The sequence below is a fragment of the Macaca fascicularis genome, chromosome 9 (assembly GCF_037993035.2).
Source record: "Macaca fascicularis isolate 582-1 chromosome 9, T2T-MFA8v1.1".
NCBI classification, from domain to species: Eukaryota; Metazoa; Chordata; class Mammalia; order Primates; family Cercopithecidae; genus Macaca; species Macaca fascicularis.
In genome coordinates this window covers 106,456,222-106,476,357 of record NC_088383.1, presented here as the reverse complement: position 1 = coordinate 106,476,357, position 20,136 = coordinate 106,456,222, and the positions used below count along the sequence as shown (strand labels likewise).

At 49.0% G+C, this 20,136-nt stretch overlaps 1 protein-coding gene across 4 annotated transcripts in view; it reads right to left on the bottom strand.

The window, feature by feature from the left end:
• Positions 1-20,136, bottom strand: part of UBTD1 (ubiquitin domain containing 1) — a 63,447-nt gene that overhangs the window by 39,007 nt on the left and 4,304 nt on the right. Inside the window, exon 2 of one of the 4 annotated variants that reach the window (XM_005566108.4) lies at positions 19,140-19,178. The exons of 2 other annotated variants lie outside the window; for them this stretch is intronic. The gene's annotated coding sequence lies outside the window, so the exon portion shown is untranslated. Of the gene's footprint in view, positions 1-2,359; positions 2,412-19,139; positions 19,179-20,136 lie in introns of those variants that run through there. One more of the 4 variants, XM_065521231.1, reaches the window with a different exon arrangement.

Here is a 20,136-nt window from a genome sequence, read left to right as displayed (position 1 = left end):
TTCCAAGCTGCTTTGTCTTATTCCTGGCACCAAATGGCTCCTACATGTCCATCCCCACCCTTACCTTCACTCACCAGCCAGGTACAATCTAAAGAGGAAGGAAGCTAAAAGCTCTGACTTGCTGTTTAGAGAGGGCTCTCAGAATCTTGCTCACAAAACATGCTGGAGGTCAGAAAGGAGGTGGAATGTGTTCAAGCAGCAAAATGACAAGATCAAGCATCTCTGGGGTTGTGTTTCCGGCCTGGTAACAAATTTGAGATGACCTGGGCAAGCCACACACCCTGTCTCTGATCTTCACCACTCTGTACGACAAGTCACCTGATTCAAATCCCAAGAGCTATATAACAGGAAAACTTTACCAAAAGGAAACAAACTTCTCAGGCAGAGCCAGTGAATGACAGACACAAAGGAAGCACACTCGGGCTCAGCTAAGTTCACAAAGAACAGAGGCAGCTGCTCTCATAGGGCCACGGTGTGAGACATAGGGCCACGGGCAATGAGACAGGGCACAGGCACCCGCTCCACAGAGAGACAGGCCAAGGCAAGGATGGACTTTCTACTCACTCAGTGTGTTCAAAAGCTAGCCTCGCCCAAAGAAAGTCTGGCTGAATGCCTGGCAAGGGTGCTAAGTGGAGCATCTCCACATTGGGTGGGCAGCTGGACATGACCTTTCAGGCTTTTCCAGCTCTGGTGCCCTGCCACAACACTCTGGAGTTGAAGAGGTAATCTCGTCTGTGTCTTGCACAGCTCAATTCCAATCACTGTCAGACATGCTCCTGCCACCTTCTGAGTTTTACAGACGGGCTCCCATCTAGATAAACTTGATGTTGTGGCAGGCACTCTGGGACCACCCCACACCTCTCTGTATCCGAAGCTAACCATACGGCCACAGAAAGTCAGTAAGGCAAAGAAAAAGTCAAAAGACAATCAGTCCAACGATGCAAACATCTGTAGTTCCAAGAAGCCCAGGGCCAGCTAGTTGGCAACAGCAGCACGAAACAGGTGTGCGCTATCCCTGAAGCCCATCCTAGTGCCAGCCTCCATGCCAGAGCCTGGCCAGGTGGGTGTGTGACCCACTCCAAAGGGGGCCAGGCACATACTGCTGCCCAGCTGCTGTTGGGGGAAATCTGGACCAAGCTCCATAGCTGGGGCTTCAGGGAGATCAGGGACCCGGAACACAGAGCTCCAGGATCTGGTGAGTCTGGAGACTGATGCTCCCGTCTGCCTGAGAGCGGCCCTCCCAGCTTGATTTAGAAAAAGCCTCTACCAGGCTATGGCAGAAGGGCTTAACTTTTGCAGAGCTGGATCCCACTGGAGCCAGAGAGGTCGTGGAAGGCCCTGCAGCGTGTGCCCCAGCTGACGCAAGAATCCCTGGGAACAAACCTCACCAACCCTGGAGGCTGGGCTCTCAGAGGCAACCCGTTCCCATGTCAGACTGCTCTCCTTTGGGAAAGGAGATCTCCCTTAGGGGGAACAGAAAAGTAACTTCCTGGAACTTCCACTCTTGACTGCCAGGCATCCAAGCACCCAGAAGTGAACTCAAATGCCACTTCCTCAAGCGTGCCCTCCACCAGCCAGGGAGCTGCCCACCCAGCAGAGTCTTGCCTTACCAACCATCATTTGCATTGAGTTCATCACCCCTACCTGTGGAATGCAAGGTGGGTCCCAGGTGAGAAGACAAACAAAACAGAACACTCCAGATTAAATAACAAGGTTAGCATAGAACTCAGCATGACGTAGGCACTCACAGGCACTCGTGCTGGGGAGGCGAGACAGGAGCTGCCAGGTCCTGGGCCTCAGTCTCTGGCCCGGCTTCCCCAGCAGATCTCCCTCCTCTCTCCCTCCTGCCCTCCTAGTGGTCCTCTCTCTTTATAGCACATTGTGGAAGAGATATCTGCTATGGGAAAAAGGTCACAGCAGACAGTCACCAGCTACAGCCCGTGGAAGCCAGACTCTGAGCACTTGCTGGCCAGCTTAGCAGCTCCGGACAGTGTCCTGGACACGGTCTCTCTTTCTCCTAGAAAGGGAAAACACCTCCTCACCCCACAAGGGCAGAAACCGGGGTGGCCACTTGCTTCTTTCCCTTTCTCTCTCCAGTTGTGCCCTTGCCGAGAGGAGGCATCTTTCTCTAATTCACCCAAAGGTGTCACACGGACCAGCAGGCAGCCCTGGCCAGGGGTGGGGACACGTGAGACAAGCATGGCTCCCTCAGCCCCAGCCTCCAGGTGTCAGCGTAGGTGTCTCTTTTTCAGGGAAGGCTTCCTGACCCTCCACTCCAAAATAATTCATTTCTCCTAACCCATAATTCTCTCCCAGTACCCTGTTCTTACCTTTGTAGTATGTGTTACATTTTGATTACCTGAGTATCATCTGTTTCCCCATTACTCTGTGGGACCTCGGAGCGAAGGACTGAGGGAAGGACCGTATCTGTTTTGCTCAGCTGCACACCCAGGATCAAGCACGGGGCGGGGCATGGAGAAACTCAATGCACGTCTGGGCTTTATGCAGACAGACGCTTCAGATTAGCCTTGAACCAGGACCTGGACCTCCAGGACCACAAAACACTTTCATTTCGACAAAGCCATTGGGTCAGCCACCCAGAGCCCCATGAGGGTTTGATCCAACTGAGACAAAGCAGGTAGGACAGGTGAGAAACAGTATCCACCATCACTGACTACCAGCCAGGTGCCAGGCATTATCCCACATAATCACCACAGCTACATGATAGGGTAGGTACTACCACCATCTATGTAACAGATGAAGGAACTGAGACATTTAGAGGTTAAGGAATACTACCACAAAGCAGTAGAGCTGGGATTTAAACTTTGCCATGGTCTGAGCCAAACCTGTGATCTTAACCACTAAGCTACAAGGTCCCAGTTAGCAAACCAGTGGTGTTTAGTGCACCTGCCCCAAGCCCCAAGCCCCTGGGTCTTTTGATGCCCTATATAGTATGCACCATCCTCAGAGACCTCCAGTAAATACCTGCAGGGCTGTGGGAGACAGAATGACAGGACACATACAGTCTCTTGTTGGGAAACAGTTCCTTAACCTTTTAAAGCACATACCCCCTTTTAATCAATATATAGGCTTCCCATATACACCCCCACCTAAAACTGCTATGCCTTACTTGAGAATTACTGTAATATCAGGCAAGATTTTGTCCAAGTCCACTTTCTTCAATTGCTTACATTTAAAATATATATATATTTTTCCAAATCTAAAATGAGATTATGATCCTGAATATGCTTTTCAAATTTCACACTTGCCCCAATCCCCAGAGACTGTGATTCATTCTCCCTCTCTCTTCCCAATTGACAATCACTACTTATGGACAATAATAGCACACAAAAGGTTTACCACAAAGAGCAGAAATGTTCCCTGTCAATACAGAATGTGTAGAACAGGCATCTCGGGCATTTCAAGCACGCTCAGGAGAGAATGGAATATGATCTAAGTGGAAAGATCATCAGAGAAAAGTCAAGATTAGGCTATTATTTATTCTTCTGTAGCCCCTTATTTGCAAGGATAATGTCGATGAAGTTTTTTTTTTTTTTTCCTTTGAGACGGAGTTTCGCTCTTTTTGCCCAGGCTGCAGTGCAGTGGCATGATCTCGGCTCACTGCAACCTCCGCCTCCTGGGTTCAAGCAATTCTCCTGCCTCAGCCTCCTGAGCAGCCGGGATTACAGGCATGTGCCACCACACCCGGCTAATTTTGTATTTTTAGTAGAGATGGGGTTTCTCCATGTTGGTCAGGCTGGTCTTAAACTCCCAACCTCAGGTGATCTGCCTGCCTCGGCCTCCCAAAGTGCTGGGATTACAGGCGTGAGCCACCGCGCCCAGCTGATGAAGTTCTTAAAGCTTTACGGAAGACTATAAAATGGGATGCTGGTAGGGGGACTCCAAGCAAAGATAAATACTACAACCTCTACCATCCAAAAGTTCTTTTTGTTGTTTGGGGTACAGAGAAAGGAGAATAAAGGATGGCTCTGAGAATGACACCATGAGGCTCCTCTGAGCACATTATTATTTGCAACTGGCAAATGGAGAAAAGGAGAACTTGAAGTTCAAGTGGGCTCCGGAGATGCCTGGTCCGTGGCCCTCTCCTTCTCTAGTGGTTAGGAGAGTGCCCTGGGAGACAGACTGATACAGGTTCTGGTCTGGTTCTGCCACTTACTCATGGATGATGTTGGGCAAATTACGCAACCTCTCTGGGCCTCTGTGTCCCTTGCTGTGAGAGGATGATCATACAACTTACTTCATCGAGTTACTACAAAGATTAAACGAGATAATACATGGAAAAGGTTTGGTACTACGTCTGGAAAACATAAAGAGAACATGGGAGGTACTTCTAAGTGTTAGCCTTATTGTGCTTATTTCTCTCCTTGTTTCCCAACAGAAATTCAGGCAGCTGGAAGGGCAGTCTGGCAACCCTCTCATTCTCATTTCCTATTTATTGCCACAAGTGACATAACTCTCCAGTCAAGGACAAGAACAGCTGGACAGGCCAGGGAGATGCACAGCTGCGGCACTTTAGAAAAAATAATGCTCCAAGGGGTCTGAGACCCCTTCCAACCCCTGTGATTGGAAACGAGCGGGCAGGAGAAGACAAAAGCTGGCTTGGGGTGGAAGAGAGCAGGCAGATCTGCCAGAGGCTCCATGGAGGGAAAATGAACAGAAATAGCCAAACGGGCTGGAGGGCAAGGAAGACACACATAGAAGCCAGGCCTTCCTGGAGAAAGGAAGCTGCAGGTGAGCTGAAGGCAGCCTTGGATGGGTAGGCATGGCTCATACAGGAAAAGTGGGATGTGAACTGCGGAGGACAGCGGGCTGTGTTCTTGGGGAGGGCAGCTAGGAAGAAGGAACCAGGCTGCCAGGCAGTCCTGGATGGAGCAAGGTCGGCACCAAACAGGAAGGAAGCCACACATTCTCCCCTGTTGACCTCAGGTCCTCACCTCAACCCTCCACTGGTTCCCCCAGCTCTGTGGGCCCCAGGAGGCAGCCAGTACTCCAGTCTCTGCCATCACCTACTGTCCCCATCCGGGTCCTCTTCCCTAGGCCAGCAGCAAAACAGGATGCAGGTTTCAGCACTCCCCACTTTCCTGGTATCTTTGAAACAAGTGCTCCAGGATTTTCTCTCTGGGAAACAGGCCAACAAGGCTAACACCATTCTCAGAGCAGCCCCTCCAGTTCCACACTAGGAAGTAAATGCAATGTGTCTGTCCCCACTCAACCACATCCCCTATGGCCTCTTTGCTTGCCCAGGAAGGAGAATACAGCCACCTGCCTCCTGCCTCAGCCCTGCTGCTGGTCTCCACACACACAGCACCACCAGGGGATCTCAGAAGCCAGTGTGGGTGAAGGGATCCTAGGCCTATGCGGTCATTCCTAGACCCTCAGACACGGGGCCTGGGCACTGCTGTTCTCTACTCACCCCCAGGGACAGGGAACACGGTTGGCAGCAGGGTCACCAGCCCGAGATGCCCAGGAGATGGGTTGTGGTGGAGCCAGTGTCCAGTCACATCCCTGGGCCAGAAAAGCAGTCTCCCTGATCCCGCGGAGGGGCACCGGGCAGCGCCATGCCATGAGCGACCGCGGTCACAAGGCTGCCTGCATCCGCACGAGACTTTCCTGTGCACAGAGCCCTGTGACATGCACAACCTCAGCCTTTCCCCACACCTCAGCAAGGGGACTGGGCAGAGACTGTCCCCACGTTGAAGATGAGGGGGCTGAGGCAACTTGGCCACTGTCACGGCTGCTGAGAGGCAGAGCTGGTGGGCCCAGGACCCATTCTCCAGCAGCTCCTCCTCTACCCGGGGACTTCCCTTCCTGCTGTAAATGTCTCCAGATCTCTCCCCCCTCAGCCACCACCAGCAGGCTCTCCAGCGGCGCTCCACTCCTCTGGCTGCCCATCTCTCTCCTTCCTCAAGCCAGGTTGTGCCAGGCCCCTCCCCAGTGCCCCTATCACTGGACCCTTGATCTGCTTCAGCCAGACTGTCGCCAAAGTTCGGGACCTCCTTGAAAAGATCGTCCATACCCCTTGCACTTCCATTCCTGACCCTCCCCTGCTGCCTGGAGTGCCACCAGCCTCCCAGGTGGTCTCCCTGTCTTCTATCCCGCCCTACCCCTTTCCCAGCTTCCCCTGCCATCCTTGGAGTCCAGCAATGCCCTCCCAGGTGCCCTGACTCTCCCTGGTCACAGGTTCCCTGTGGCTCCTCACACCTCCACAGCCCTGCCCTGCAGTCAGCATCCGAGAGGCCATTCAGGCCGCACGTCCTACTGCCCTCCCCTCCCTGCACCCTGGCTTTGGTGCAGGTTGGTCCCCTCTCCCCCCAGTTGTCAAGGCGTGGCTCTCCAGTGTCCACAGAACAGCATCCCCTGACTGTAGGAGATGCGAGGAGATGGGAGATGGGTTTTTTTTTTTTTTTTGAGACGGAGTCACTCTGTCACCCAGGCTGGAGTGCAGTGGCACGATCTCAGCTGCAACCTCCGCCTCCCGGGTTCATGCCATTCTCCTGCCTCAGCCTCCCGAGTAGCTGGGACTACAGGCACCCGCCACCATGCCCGGCTAATTTTTTATACTTTTAGTAGAGACGGGGTTTCACCATGTTAGCCAGGATGGTCTCGATCTCCTGATCTCATGATCTGCCCGCCTCAGCCTCCCAAAGTGCTGAGATTACAGGCGTGAGCCACTGCGCCCAGCCGAGGAGATGGGTTTCTAATGCCTGCCCTACCCAAAGCCCTGAAAGGGGCAGCCTCCCAGTCAACGAGGTCCAGTCCCGCACTAGCTGCCTGTGACCCAGAGAAGCCATTCACGGAGGCACTGGTGTGTTCAACCATGGCACATGCTGACATGTAAGAGGAGAAGCCTGGGTCCTCTGTAACAGAGGGGACAGGAGCAGATGCTCAGACAAAAGCAGAGAGGCCACACAGCTCCCCAAAGACAGGGCCGCCTCCACTCCTGCCTGCCTTCCAGCCCCAGCTCCCAGGAGGCCAGGCTGCCCTGCTAAAATCCTTCCAACAAAGCCCCTTTCTCCTGAGCGAACCTGGAGGGGCTCCTGCTGACACCAGGCTTGGGGAGCCCCTGTCCCCTGACGGTCTGACAGCCCCAGCTGGAAAAGCCATGCATTTGGCAATAGGCAGGCTCTGCTGAGGGTCACTTCTTTCACTGTCTCCTTATGTGGCTATTAAATGTTCCACATAAACCCAGTTTCCTCCCTGGGACCAGAGCTCCTCATCAAAGCCTCAAGGAGCACCCGGCTTTGTGCTGCCAAGTTCCCCTGTTCGGAGCTGCCTCTGATCTGCATGGTATCAGGAGTGGCTCCTGCCAGACCTGTTTCATCACGTGTGACCCCATCCCCTGGCTGGAGCTGAGCAGACTGAGGGTAGAGATGTGACACAGGTTGTGCCAACCAGACTCTCTCTCTCCCATGGGAATATGGACTTTGGACTGGGAGATCTCAGTACTTCTGAGTGTGGCTGGGACTGTGTGGGCTCAGGAGGGGGAAGCCAGGCTGCAGAGAAGTGAAGGAAGCTCAAAGAGAAGCAGAGCTGAGAGAGAAGGGAGAATCTAACAAGGTTTTTCTAATCCCTACTTAAGGCCAGGCAGCAACCCTGCCTGTGGGGTCCTGAGTGCCCCCGAAGCCCTATCATAAATCGCCCTTTTTGCTTAAGCTGGATTCAGTTGGTTTGTTACTTGCAATCAAGGAGTTCTAACACAGCTGGGATCTCCCTTGTGCTTCTCTGCTTCTCCAGGAATACAAAGCTGGCGCTCTACAAATACTTGCTGAATGAAGAAAAACTGGCCCCACATTCTGGCTTTCCTATATCTGCCAAAGGCACCACTGGGCTCGACAAATACTCTTTCTATAAAATGTGTAATTCAGCCTCAGGCAACTTAAATTAAATGCTCTTTCCTTGCCTGAAATGTATTAAATCCTCATTTTCATCTCTTCTTTGGGGCAAACCAGTGCTAAAAAGAAAGGCAGGCAGGAGTAGACAGAAAAAGAAACAGCCCTTCAACATGCAGGCCAGCAAGTCCAACTGCATCTGCAAACTGTGCCACTGCCTGGCTGCCTCAACGCCAGAAGACTCTGCCCTGAGATCTGTCCCTATGCCACACCCCCAGGCTACCCAAGATGCCCATCAATGCCTCCAAAGGTCACAGAGCTTGCAACCCTGCTTATGTGTTATTTATGCCAGATCCTACGCATGAGGCCAGACTCTCTGAAAGAAATCTCAGAGGATGAGCTTGCTCAGTGGTTTTCAAACTGTGTGCTCTGTAGGACCCCAGGACATACGTGGAACCCTCTGGGGGGTCATTCTCTCCAGCTTCAACCAGCGCAGTACCCAGTTGGTTGTATATATCAAGCTACCTTGTAAGCTTACCCCAGAAAGGGTTCAAGTAGCTTTGAAAAACGGTACAAGGACGGGCGCGGTGGCTCACGCCTGTAATCCCAGCACTTTGGGAGGCCGAGGCAGGCGGATCACGAGGTCATGAGATCGAGACCATCCTGGCTAACACAGTGAAACCCCATCTCTACCAAAAATTAAAAAAAAAAAATTAGCCGGGCAAGGTGGCGGGCACCTGTAGTCCCAGCTACTCGGGAGGCTGAGGCAGGAGAATGGTGTGAACCCGGGAGGCAGAGGTTGCAGTGAGTCAAGACCATACCACTGCACTCTAGCCTGGGCAATAGGGCGAGACTCTGTCTCAAAAAAAAAAAAAAAAAAACCCAGAAAAAAGGAAAACGGTACAAAATTCCCCTCCCAGACCAACTCCTTCATCACTCAGATGAGGAACCAGAGATTCATGGGCTTATACAGACAGGGCAATGAAGATAAGACGACCTTGCCCTGGTTCCTCGGGGCTCCTGACCACACCCCCACTGGATGAGTGCTGAATCTGAGGTGACCCTGCCTGCATCAGCGGAAGGGCGATGCTAACCGGCCTGAACAACGTGGAGCTGTCCTGATGCTAGTCCTCCGCTATATATAGTTTCTCCCTGAAATGACCTCATGCAGCAGCAAAGGTTTGTGGTGTGGCAAAACCTGCTGTGTCCCCAACAACTCTAGGGGAGGAGAACTGCTTCAGAAACTGGGCGGTAAATGGAAAAGAGAGGAATTTTGGGGATGGGGAGGTATGAGGGTGGCAGGTGGGGAACCAGCTTTTGAGACAACTCAGGAGAAATTCTTTCTCTGAGCCCCCGGGGCAGCAGTGGAGAACGGTAAACCTGAGACTCGCACGCAGTGGGTAATGAAAGAGTCCCAAGTCTGGTGTGGTAAAGCCACTGCTTCGTCCTAGGCTCCCGTCCTGCCTGCTCACAGATGTCGGGTACCTCTTTTCAAACAACGACATCCATCTGCACCCCTTGAGCAAGAACCAACAGTGGTTCCCTTTGACCAAGTGTCCCCATATACTATTCGATACCTTCCATAATCTTGGTGGACACAATATATTTGATCTTAATGCCTTAAAAAAAAAAAAGGAAAAGAAAAGAAAAAGAGGCCGGGTGCAATGGCTCACACCCGTAATCCCAGCACTTTGGGAAGCTGAGGTGGGAGGAGTGCTTGAGGCCAGGAGTTTGAGACCAGCCTGGGCAACACGGCGAGACCCCATCTCTATAAAAAATACAGAAATTAGTCTGCACCTGTAGTCTTAGGTACTCAGGAGCTGGGGTGGGAGGATCACTTGAGTGCAGGAGTTCAAGGCTGGAGTGAGCCATAATAGCTCCACTGCACTCCAGCCTGGGCAACAGAATAAGACCCTATCTCTAAATAAAAAGAAACAGGCAGGTAAACACCAAATGAGAATGGAGACTCTGTCTGGGCAGTAGGAGTACAAAGATTTTCTTCTCTGAGCTTTCTCATATCGTTCACGTTTTTTACATGAGCACACTTTACTTTTACAATAAAGAAGGCTGTACTGCTTGCTTCTCTCCAACTTGCACCACTTCCTCAAATCACTAATCCTTCTACAAAGTATGCCCACTCATTCCCAAAATCTTTCTTATCCCAATCCCCCAAGGAGCAACCTGAGTACCACCACCACCCTCAGAAATCTTCCCATCTGTAACTCGAGTTCACAGGGACCTCTCTCATCCCAACTCTTTTTAAAAGGGTCTACACATTGCCTTTGTCTCAACTTGTCTACACTGTATGACTTAGCACTTGTCTACATGCTATCTTGTTTGAAGTGGTATTGCACCTTTATTTGTCTTTGCTTCCTCTCCCAAGTAGACCATAAGCCATCTGGATGATGAGATATACTTGTATCATATGTGCACACACATTTGCAGGAATGAGGCAGGGTGGAATTGTAGAAAGGGCAAAGGAAAGGGAGTCAGATTTCCTGGATCGGATACCAGCACCACCTCTGTGCAGAGCAGACCACAGACAGTGGCTTGACCCCTCTGAACCAGTCCCAAGTTCTTCCAGCTGAATTCCCCAGCAATACCAATTCCCTTCCCCTAAAAGGCAAGGAAGGATTCTGTGCAAGCCTGCCAACCTCACGAGTTTTAAAAAAGAGATAATCTCTAGAATTGAGGCCCCGGGTACAGCCTACAAAAGGGGACCCCATCCATCCCTACCCAAAAACTAGCACCAGAGGGTGGGCCAGACACGTGAAGGACAGGGCCTTTGGGTGGAAGTCTCTCCTTGCACACTTGCTCTGGGCTACGACCCATCACAGACAAATGCCCAAGGAATGGTACTGTCAAAAGCAGCGGGCTGAACACTTCTGTCCAGGGCTGTAGAAAAAGTGCTTGGTGCTCAGTGACGGATCAGATATCTAGGCCTTGAATATTCCATGGGACATGTGTCACAGCAGGACACAGCTAGGCTCAGCTGCAAAACAGGAGGCATCAGCTGCAGACTAAAGGCCCAGTGTAGCTTTGCTTTTGCCTACTGACCCCAAAGACTGGCCCATCCTGCCCCTAGGAAGAGAGCATAAATAACAGTGCATACACCATGTGGGTTTCTAAGAAATGCCATTCAGGCCTTACAAAAAGTCATAATAGCAATAAGTTATGGCCAAATAAGGCCTCCTGTCTCCTCAGTAGCCAGACATGGACCAGGCAACAATAAGACTATCACACCAAGCCAGACCTAAATGAGCTCTTGGCTCTGTGGATCTGATATGAGAGTAGAGGGGAAAAGGGCAAAGAGGAAACAGAGGAGTCAGCCTGGGCTGTAAATACACAGTGCAAAGCACTGCTGTCCCCCCGGGAACTGCCTCCTCAGCTCCCCTGGACCCCTTAGCTCTGTGTGTTATGGATCTGCTGCCTCAGCCAGGGGGGGTGGGGGCATGTGGAAATAGGTTTGGAAAAAATAAAAACCACTCCAGTATTATTCAGTCCATCACTCTGAACTCCTTGAGGAGATGAACTGACTCTCCATGCTGCGTTCCCCTCCCCTAACACAGTGCCTGGGATAAGGCCAATGTAGTAAATATTGAGAGGCAGTTTCTCATAGTGGCTAAGGTGTAAGCCCCCAGGATACAACTCCCAGGATTCAAACAGCAGCCCCTCCACTGTCACGAGCAAGTGTCTTGACACTCCCCCACAGCCTCAGTTTCCTCATTTGTAAAATGGACATAAATTAGTCCTGCCCTTACGGAGTAGATGTGAAAACTGTAAACAGTGATGTCAAGAATCCAGTAGAGTGCCCACCATACACATGGTAGGAGATTAATAAATGATACTGATTTCAGTGATGGCAATTCCTGGAGCTGCTGTGAAGGCTCGGGAAATGAAATGCTCATCCATGTGACAGTCTATTTTGGGGGAACAGAGCGCATTCACTAAGTTAAAAAAAAAAAAAAATCAATGCCATGTGTAGTATCCCATATAACAGAGGACAGTGTGGTCTGTGTCCCAGACACTGTGTGGGGGGTGGGAAGAGGAGGAAGGACGGACAAATCCATGAAGGTTGTCACAAAGTGCACTTTCGGGCACATTCGGATATATAGTGCAAGAACTGGCAGAAGTAGTCTATTTGCTAATCATGAATGGCAGTGATATCAGTAAACCAGCAATACCTGTTTAGGGCCCAGGGAGTCCTCTGTTGAAGTTGACAGTGAGGTGGGTATTGCATGGAAGGAACCTGAGACTGATAACCCAAATATTTCATTCTCACTGTGTGTCCCCCAACCCCTGCACACACAGTTAACATCACTGAACCTCTCCCCTAAAGGAGAATCTCTACCTCAGTGGACTATCAGGAGGATTAGATGAGATGTGTGTGAGTACCTACTACAGTGCCTGCTGCACAGTCAGTGTGCAATCAGTAGCAGTATACAAGAAATCGAACAGCAATTTTGAATCTAGGCATGCAGGGATGCTCATCAAGTGTGAAAGAGGCTCTGATGTGGACGTTTATCAGCAGCGTCTTGGAAGTTCACAGAGGAGGTATCTGCGGCTCACAATATGTATCAGAGAAATGCACAAAGCTCCAGGAAGGAAGCCCTGGGGACTCAGAGGTGTTCTGCCAAGCTGAAGATGGGCCACCACAAACAGAGGGCACTCACAGCCTTGACCTACTGGCAAAAAATGTTTCCATCTCTGTGGAGATAGCCTAGAAAAGTAGCCTCTGGTTGTTGCTGAGATCAGCAAGAGTTGTAGGTAGGGTGTGTTGCAAATGATTTGTTACTAATGAGAGTTGATTCAAGCGGATTCAAGGCTATCTCTATGATAATCACACTATCTTGCAACTTGCTTCGGATTTGCCTTCCTGACTGAATGGGTCAAACAGTAGATAACCCAGGACACAATGAAGAAGTCAAGTTTTGCATATGAACTTCACTGGCTATGTATCTCAATGTGGGGGAAGTATAAGGCTGGGGGCAGCTGTCTTTAACAGAGCATCAAGCATGGTGAGAATAGTAAAAATAATAACTAATACTTACTGAGTAGGTAATATGTCCCAGGCACCATTCTCAAGACCTGATGTGCAGTAACTCATCTAATTCTTATGACAACCCTATGGAGTAGATACTGTTATCTCCATTTCACAGATAAGAAAACTGAGGCCTCAAAATTCCAAATAACTTGCCCAAGGTTATATAGCTAATGAGTTGGAGGAGCTAGGATAATAAAATGCAAATTGGTACTAAATGAATAAAACATTTGTCATAACCACCTGTCACCAAAGGAAAACTATCTTACAGATATTCTCTTTGACAGACCTCAGATTTTGCAAATCAAAGGAAATTCATGGCTGGGCAAGGTGGCTCATGCCTGTAATCCCAACAGTTTGGGAGGCTGAGGTGGGTGGACCACTTGAGGCCAGGAGTTCGAGACCAGCCTGGACAACATGTTGAACATGTTGAAACCCCATCTCTACTAAAAATACAAAAAAAGGAGCTGGGTATGGTGGCAGTAATCCCAGCTACTCGGGAGGCTGAGGCACAAGAGTCACTTGAACCCAGGAGGCAGAGGTTGCAGTAAGATCACACCACTGCACTCCAGCCTGGGCAACAGAGTGAGCTCTGTCTCAAAGGAAAAAAAAAAAGGCCAGGCACAGCATGGTGGCTCACGCCTGTCATCCCAGCACTTTGGGAGGCCGACGCGGGCAGATCACGAGGTCAGGAGTTCAAGACCAGCATGGCCAACATAGTGAAACCCCGTCTTTCCTAAAAATACAAAAAAATTAGCTGAGTGTGGTAGTACGCACCTATAATCCCAGCTACTCAGGAGGCTGAGGCAGGAGAATCGCTTGAACCCAGGAGGCGGAAGTTGCAGTGAGCCGAGATCGTGCCATTGCACTCCAGCCTGGGCAACAGAGCAAGACTCCGTTTCAGGGTGGGCGAAAAAAAAGGAAATTCATGGCCAGCCCTTGTGATTGCACTCTGACTCCAGGGGATGAGCCAGAAGGTGACCAGAACAGAAGGTGACCAGGCAGGACTAGGGAGGCTATACTTGCTCCTCCTAAAAGTTGGGGTGGAACAATGGTCAGTACAATATAAGTCATCAGCGGAACAACGAGCTTTGCGTTGTTCCCCATCTAAGCATCCCCTGTGCCCTGTGTGGGCACTGTGCTGATCACATCACATATACGATCACATTTCATGCTTGACTACTCTAAACGATGTACGTTTACCCCATTTTACAGATGCAGAAACTGAGGCTCTGCAAAGACAGTAGTGGAACCCCTTCCCTTTCCATGGCTTCTGCCACTTATTCAGTCAATAACCTTGAGTATCTTAACATCCTCACCAAGTCTCAGTGTCCTCATCTATAAAATGGGAAAAATGAGTCCTGTCTTGCCTATCTAACAGGATGGCTGAGGAGATCAAATGATATATAATACTTGAGACAGCATTTTGAAAACCACAAAATGCTGAGCAAAGCAAGAGATCGTTAATCTTATTAATTACAAAGAGTGACACCTGATTCTGCAAGCACTTTGCTAACATGACTGTGCCTCTTTTCCTTCGGGAATTTGGGAATAATTCAAAGTTTGCAGAGCGAGGACACTCTTTTCTTCAAGTCCCTGGCATCTGGGTGTTGGAAAGCGGAGGTTTGCTCTGGGAGAAGGAGGAGGAAACAATAATATTTGCATTCTACTTGTGTTTCTCTTTAGGAACACAATCTTGGCTGAGATTCTATTGCCTCCAGCACACCCAGCCCTCAAACAACATTCAACGCATATTTATTGAGCACCTACTATGTTCCAAGCACTTTGATCCAAGATGAGGGACTCACATGACTTCTAGGTGTGGAGGTGGTAGTCTTGGGGTGGGGAAGTTAGAGGAGGAAGGGACAGCAATGGGAAAGGAAGGCAGTGGCTATAGTCCTTGGAGTTTTGCAGACTTTACAGCTGACCTACCAGCTTCTTTCCATGGGGGTGGGGTGGAAGCTGGTCAGGGCTCACAGCACAATGGAATGAGCTGTGAGCACTGGAATGAATCAACGTCCTCAGGCTGAGTTCCAGCTCTGCCTCTTAGCATCATAACCACTGGCAATCCATTCACTTTCCTGGCCATCAGGTTTCCCATATGTAAAATAGGTAGGCATGTTCCCATAGGTAAAATAGGGAGAATCAAATAAGATGATGTTTGTGAAGGGATCCAGCAAGGGGGTGCCTAAAGGTGCTCAACAATAAACTCATTAAAAAACTAAACTAAACTAAACTAAAAAAGTGTTCCCTTCTTCCCATTCTCATGAGGATAAACTATACACTGGCCCGAAGCGTGGGCTCTGAGATCAGACACCTGGGTTCCAGTCCTGGCTCTGCAGTTTACAAGCTGTGCGGCCTTAGGCAGCAGACATTACCCTTCTACGGCTCAGCTTCTTCATCTGTGAAAAGGTGATAATAGAATCCACCCATAGGGTGGTTGTGAGGATTAACCCAAATACTGCACATGATGCTCCTAGTACACGGCAAACACCCTGCAAAGGTGAGCTGCTGCTAATTACATCTCTCTGAGCCTTTAAAAACAGCAAAACTCCAAGTGCGCAGGCTGGCAACTAAGAATCAGGCTACTTGGTTAGTGACTGGCTGCCTAGGCACCATTCACCCTTTGCTCCTGGTCCCAAGCCTTCCAGAGGAAAAAGGTACAAATGACGAGTCATCCCTGTCCCCTCAGTCTCCCTCCCCATACCTTGCTGAAGGTGTTCCAGCCCCTTTCCTGCCAGGTTCCTCATTTTTTTTCTCTTTTTTTTTGAGACGCAGTCTCGCTCTGTCGTCAGGCTGGAGTGCAGTGGTGTGATCTCGGCTCACTGCAACCTCCGTCTCTCACGTTCAAGCGATTCTCCTGCCTCAGCCTCCTGAGTAGCTGGGATTACAGGCACGTGCCACCATGCCCGGCTAATTTTTTGTATTTTTAGTACAGACAGGGTTTCACCATGTTGATCAGGCTGGTCTCGAACTCCTGACCTCGTGATCTGCCCAGCTCGGCCTCCCAAACTGCTGGGATTACAGGCATGAGCCACTGTGCCTAGCCAATTTTTTTTTTTTTTTTTTTTTTTTAATAGAGACGAGGTCTCACTATGCTGCCCAGGTTGGTCTTGAACTCCTGGCCTCAAGCAATCCTCCTGCTTTGGTCTCCCAAAGTGCTGGGATTATAGGTGTGGGCCACCATGCCCAGCCTCTATGCACAATTCTAACACACTCAGATGTCTGTTTTCCCAGAGATTTGGAGGGACTGCTCTTTGAGCCCAGCATAAATGATCACTACATGATAAACCACTTCACACCCATTAGGATGGCCATTATAAAACCAAACCAAACCAAATCAACAAAAAGCAGAAAACAACAAGTGTTGGAGAAGATGTAGAGAAACAGGAACCCTCGCACCCTGTTAGTGAAAATATAAAATGGTGCAGCTGCTGAGGAAAGTGGTATGGGGGGTTATTCAAAAAATTAAAAATAGAATTACCATTTGATCCAGAAATTCTACCTCTGGGTATATACACAAAATAACTGAAAGCAGAGACTCAGAGAGCATTCACCTTTTGCTCCTGGTTTGCATACCCATGTTCACAGCAGCATTATTTACAACAGTCAAAAGGTGGAAGCAACCCAGGGGTCCCATCAACAGAGGAATGAATAAGCAAAATGTGGTGGATACATACAATGGAATATCACTCAGCCTTAAAAAGGAAGGACATTCTGACACATGCTACACCATGGAAACTTGACATTATGCTAAGTGAAACAAGCCAGCCACAAAAGGAGAAATACTACATGATTCCACTCATACGAGGTATCCAGAGTAGTCAAACTCTAAGAGAGCAAAATATCAGTTGCCAGAGGCTGGGGGGAGGAAGAAATGGGTAGTGCTTAATGGGTAAAGAGTTTCAGTTGGGTAAAATGAAAAAGTTCTGGAGATGGGTACTGGTGATGGTTGTACAACAGTAAGTACAAAGAATGTACTCATGCTACAAAACTATAGACTGAAAAATTTGCTGTTACAAGTAAATTTTACATCATATCTAGGTAACCACACTTAAAAAAAAAAAAAGTAAAGAAAAAAAGAGAAGTGACTACTGTCTACCAGGCAGAAGACAGAGCAATGATTGTAGGTAGAAACATGAACCCCCAAAGCACAACAGCTGGGAACCACGTAGTTTGGGGCCCACTGCTCTAGAGTCTCACAAGCCCGGTGGCCTCACACTATTATAAGCACAGTAACTGATCGGGTAGGAGTGGCTCTTCCCACTCAGAGCCTTGAACAGGATTTAAGAGTCTTCCTGCAGCGCCAGTGTTGCTACATGGAACCTTGAGGCAGGGCAATCCCAGAATGGGCTCTCCCCCAGCAATTTCCCTCTGCCTACCACTAGTTCCCTCCTCCACCCCAGCTCTCCTCTTTGGGAGGTAACACTTTTGAGAGAAGGAACCTTTTGTGGTCCCACCCTCACCAAGCAGGCGCTCTGTACATACCAGTATGAACTCAACAACCCCTAGTCCCAAACCGGAGGTTCTTTCCGAGCTGTATGTTAATATTTTGTTCAGAAGCATATCATTCATTTCAGAAAGATTTCCATCCAAAAATAGTTTTTAAACATTTCTTTTATAGTTTTGCTCCTTAAAAAGAGTAAGCTTCAATGAGTAAGTTGGAAAAATCACTGGCTATGGCTTTTGTGTGTAAAAATCCTGGTAGCTTGGAATAATAGAAACTTTCCAAGTTCACAAAGTCTCTTTTTATCCAGGGTCTCGCTTTAATCTTACAACCTCTCTGAGAGGTGAGCAGGGTGGCAGTCATTCCACTGCACAAATGGGGAAACTGAGGCTCAAAGAGATCAAGAGGCTTGTCCAAAGTCACACAAACAACTAGGAAGGAACAGAGACCCCAGGCTTCATTTTCCACCAATGCCAGATGAAACTCTGGGTTGCGACCTCATATCTGAGCACACTGTATAGCCATGAAAGTAATTTTAAAACCACCATTAGCTTATTTTATCTCCACAGTATCTCTCTGAAGTAAACTGGAAATATTATCTTTTTAAAATGGAGGATCAACTGAGCAAGAAACAAATGACCTGCCCAAGATTACCACTCAAGAAAGTGACAGAGACTAGACCTCCTCTCTTTTGAATACACTTGACCTCGACCACTTCCCTACAATATCTTGACCTCTGCACACTCACAACTTACAGGAGCCCATGCAGTTTTTATGTAGGTTGCACCATGTTTCTGTGAACTAGGCAGGGGATAGACATACCTTTGTTCTCTTTCTAATGGCTGAGCAAGAAAAAAGAGATTATAGAAATCTTTAGGTTCCTTTTCAGCTCCAAAATTCTATGATTCTAAAAATTCTCCAGCAAGTTGATGGGTAAGAGAGGCCTGGAATCCACATCACCTGATTTCCTGACTTGTAGTCTATTAGGCCACCCTATCCCTGCCCTGCCAGCTAAGGACTACAAACATCATGTGTGCCTGGGAGAGGGGGTCCACTCTGACATAGGTGCACACATAAAATGCCAAGAAGGTGCTACTGCCTGGTTAGGACCCCAATAGCGAGCTTCACTTTGCCCTCCTGCTTCAGCCCTGGTATCTCCCAGCAAGAGGCTCGCATACCACAGGAATCATATGTATCCCAGGTATCTGATATATACCCAAGCCTGGGGCAAGAGAGAAGCCAGTCCCAGAGAAAGAACACCACTCTGAGATTGCAGTTTAAGTCCCTTCATTAAGATATCTGCCTTAACACCCATCTAAGGTAGAAGATCAATCAGATGTGTTCATTTATGCTTTTCTATAGACTTCCCCAACTCTAGTTTTATCCAACAAATATTTACCAGGCACTGCTCTTGGTATCACAGAGTGAACAAATAAAAATATCTGACCACATGGAGCAAGGGGAGAGAGCCAAAGTCAGAGGATGACACAGGCAATGGAGCAAAACAAAACAGGAAAAGGAGGTAGATAATGCTGAGAGCAGGTGGTAGAGGGAAGGGGATCATTTTAAATGAAATGGCCTGGGAGGGTCTGACTCCTTAAATAGGAGACTGGGACAAGGAGAGAGAGGGACCCATTCAGATATCAGGGGGTTGAACAAGGCAATGGAGAGCATGAGATGGCTTAAGAAAGGTAAGCAGGTGAAAATCATATCATATCTTGCAGACCAACATAAGGACTCTTGAATGAGATGGGGTGTCACAAGAAGGCTTAGAGCAAAGGAGTAATGAAATCTGACTTACAGTTTAGAGCATCACGCTGGCTGCTGGGATGGAAATACTCTGTCGGGAGACAAGGGAGGAAGCAGGAAGGTCAGTTCATAGGCCAGTGGTAGCTTAGACCAGGATGAAAGTGGTGGAGATGGTCAGAGTCAGGTTCAGGACATATTTAAGGCAAAGCCAACAGGATTTATTGATTAAATGGATGTGAGGTATGAGCGAAAGGGAGAAGTCAGGGACGACTAGAATTTTAGGGGCCTCAGCAACTGGAAGTATGAAATCATCACGAACTGGGATGGGAAAGACTTTGGGAGGTACAGGGATGGGATGGGGGTTCATTCTGTTGTGGACATGTTAAACTGAGAAGGCTTTTAGACAGCAAGTGTGGTGAGCAGGCAGCAGAATATCCAAGGTTGAAGTTGGAGAGAATGGGCTGAAATTATAAATGTGGGAGGAGTCACCAGCACATATAATACTACATAATTCTATGTATGATCATGTGTAATTTGCATGACTATGTGTTTACTGTCTGCCCCCTGCAAGACTGTAAGCTCCATGTGGCCAAGGACCATGTCTGTTCACAGCCAGCAGGGTGCTTGGCACTCAGTAAATATTTACTGAGCAAATGGAGAAGTTGCCCAATTACTCTCTCAAGAATAGCCACACAGCCCACACAAGAAGCAGACTCTCTCGCAACCACAGTGCCAAGCCCAATCAGCCCCAAACAGGGCCCTGGGTCTGTCCACCCCAAGCTGGAGATTCCAGAATGTAAGTGGATACGCCTGGCACATCACAGAGTCAGATATTTGGGTTTCAGCCCTGCCACATTCTCAAAGGGTGGAGCTGGGCAAGAGATGTGCCTGTTCTACCACCTCTACCTCTCCCTGGAGTGGCTGGGGGACTGGCTGCTTCACCCAATTCATGGACAGAGATATTTATCTACCTACTGTCTATGTATGGGGTGGCAAGTTCCCCCACCAAAGGAGTAAATCCCCAAGTATTCTCTGAAGCACACAAGAAC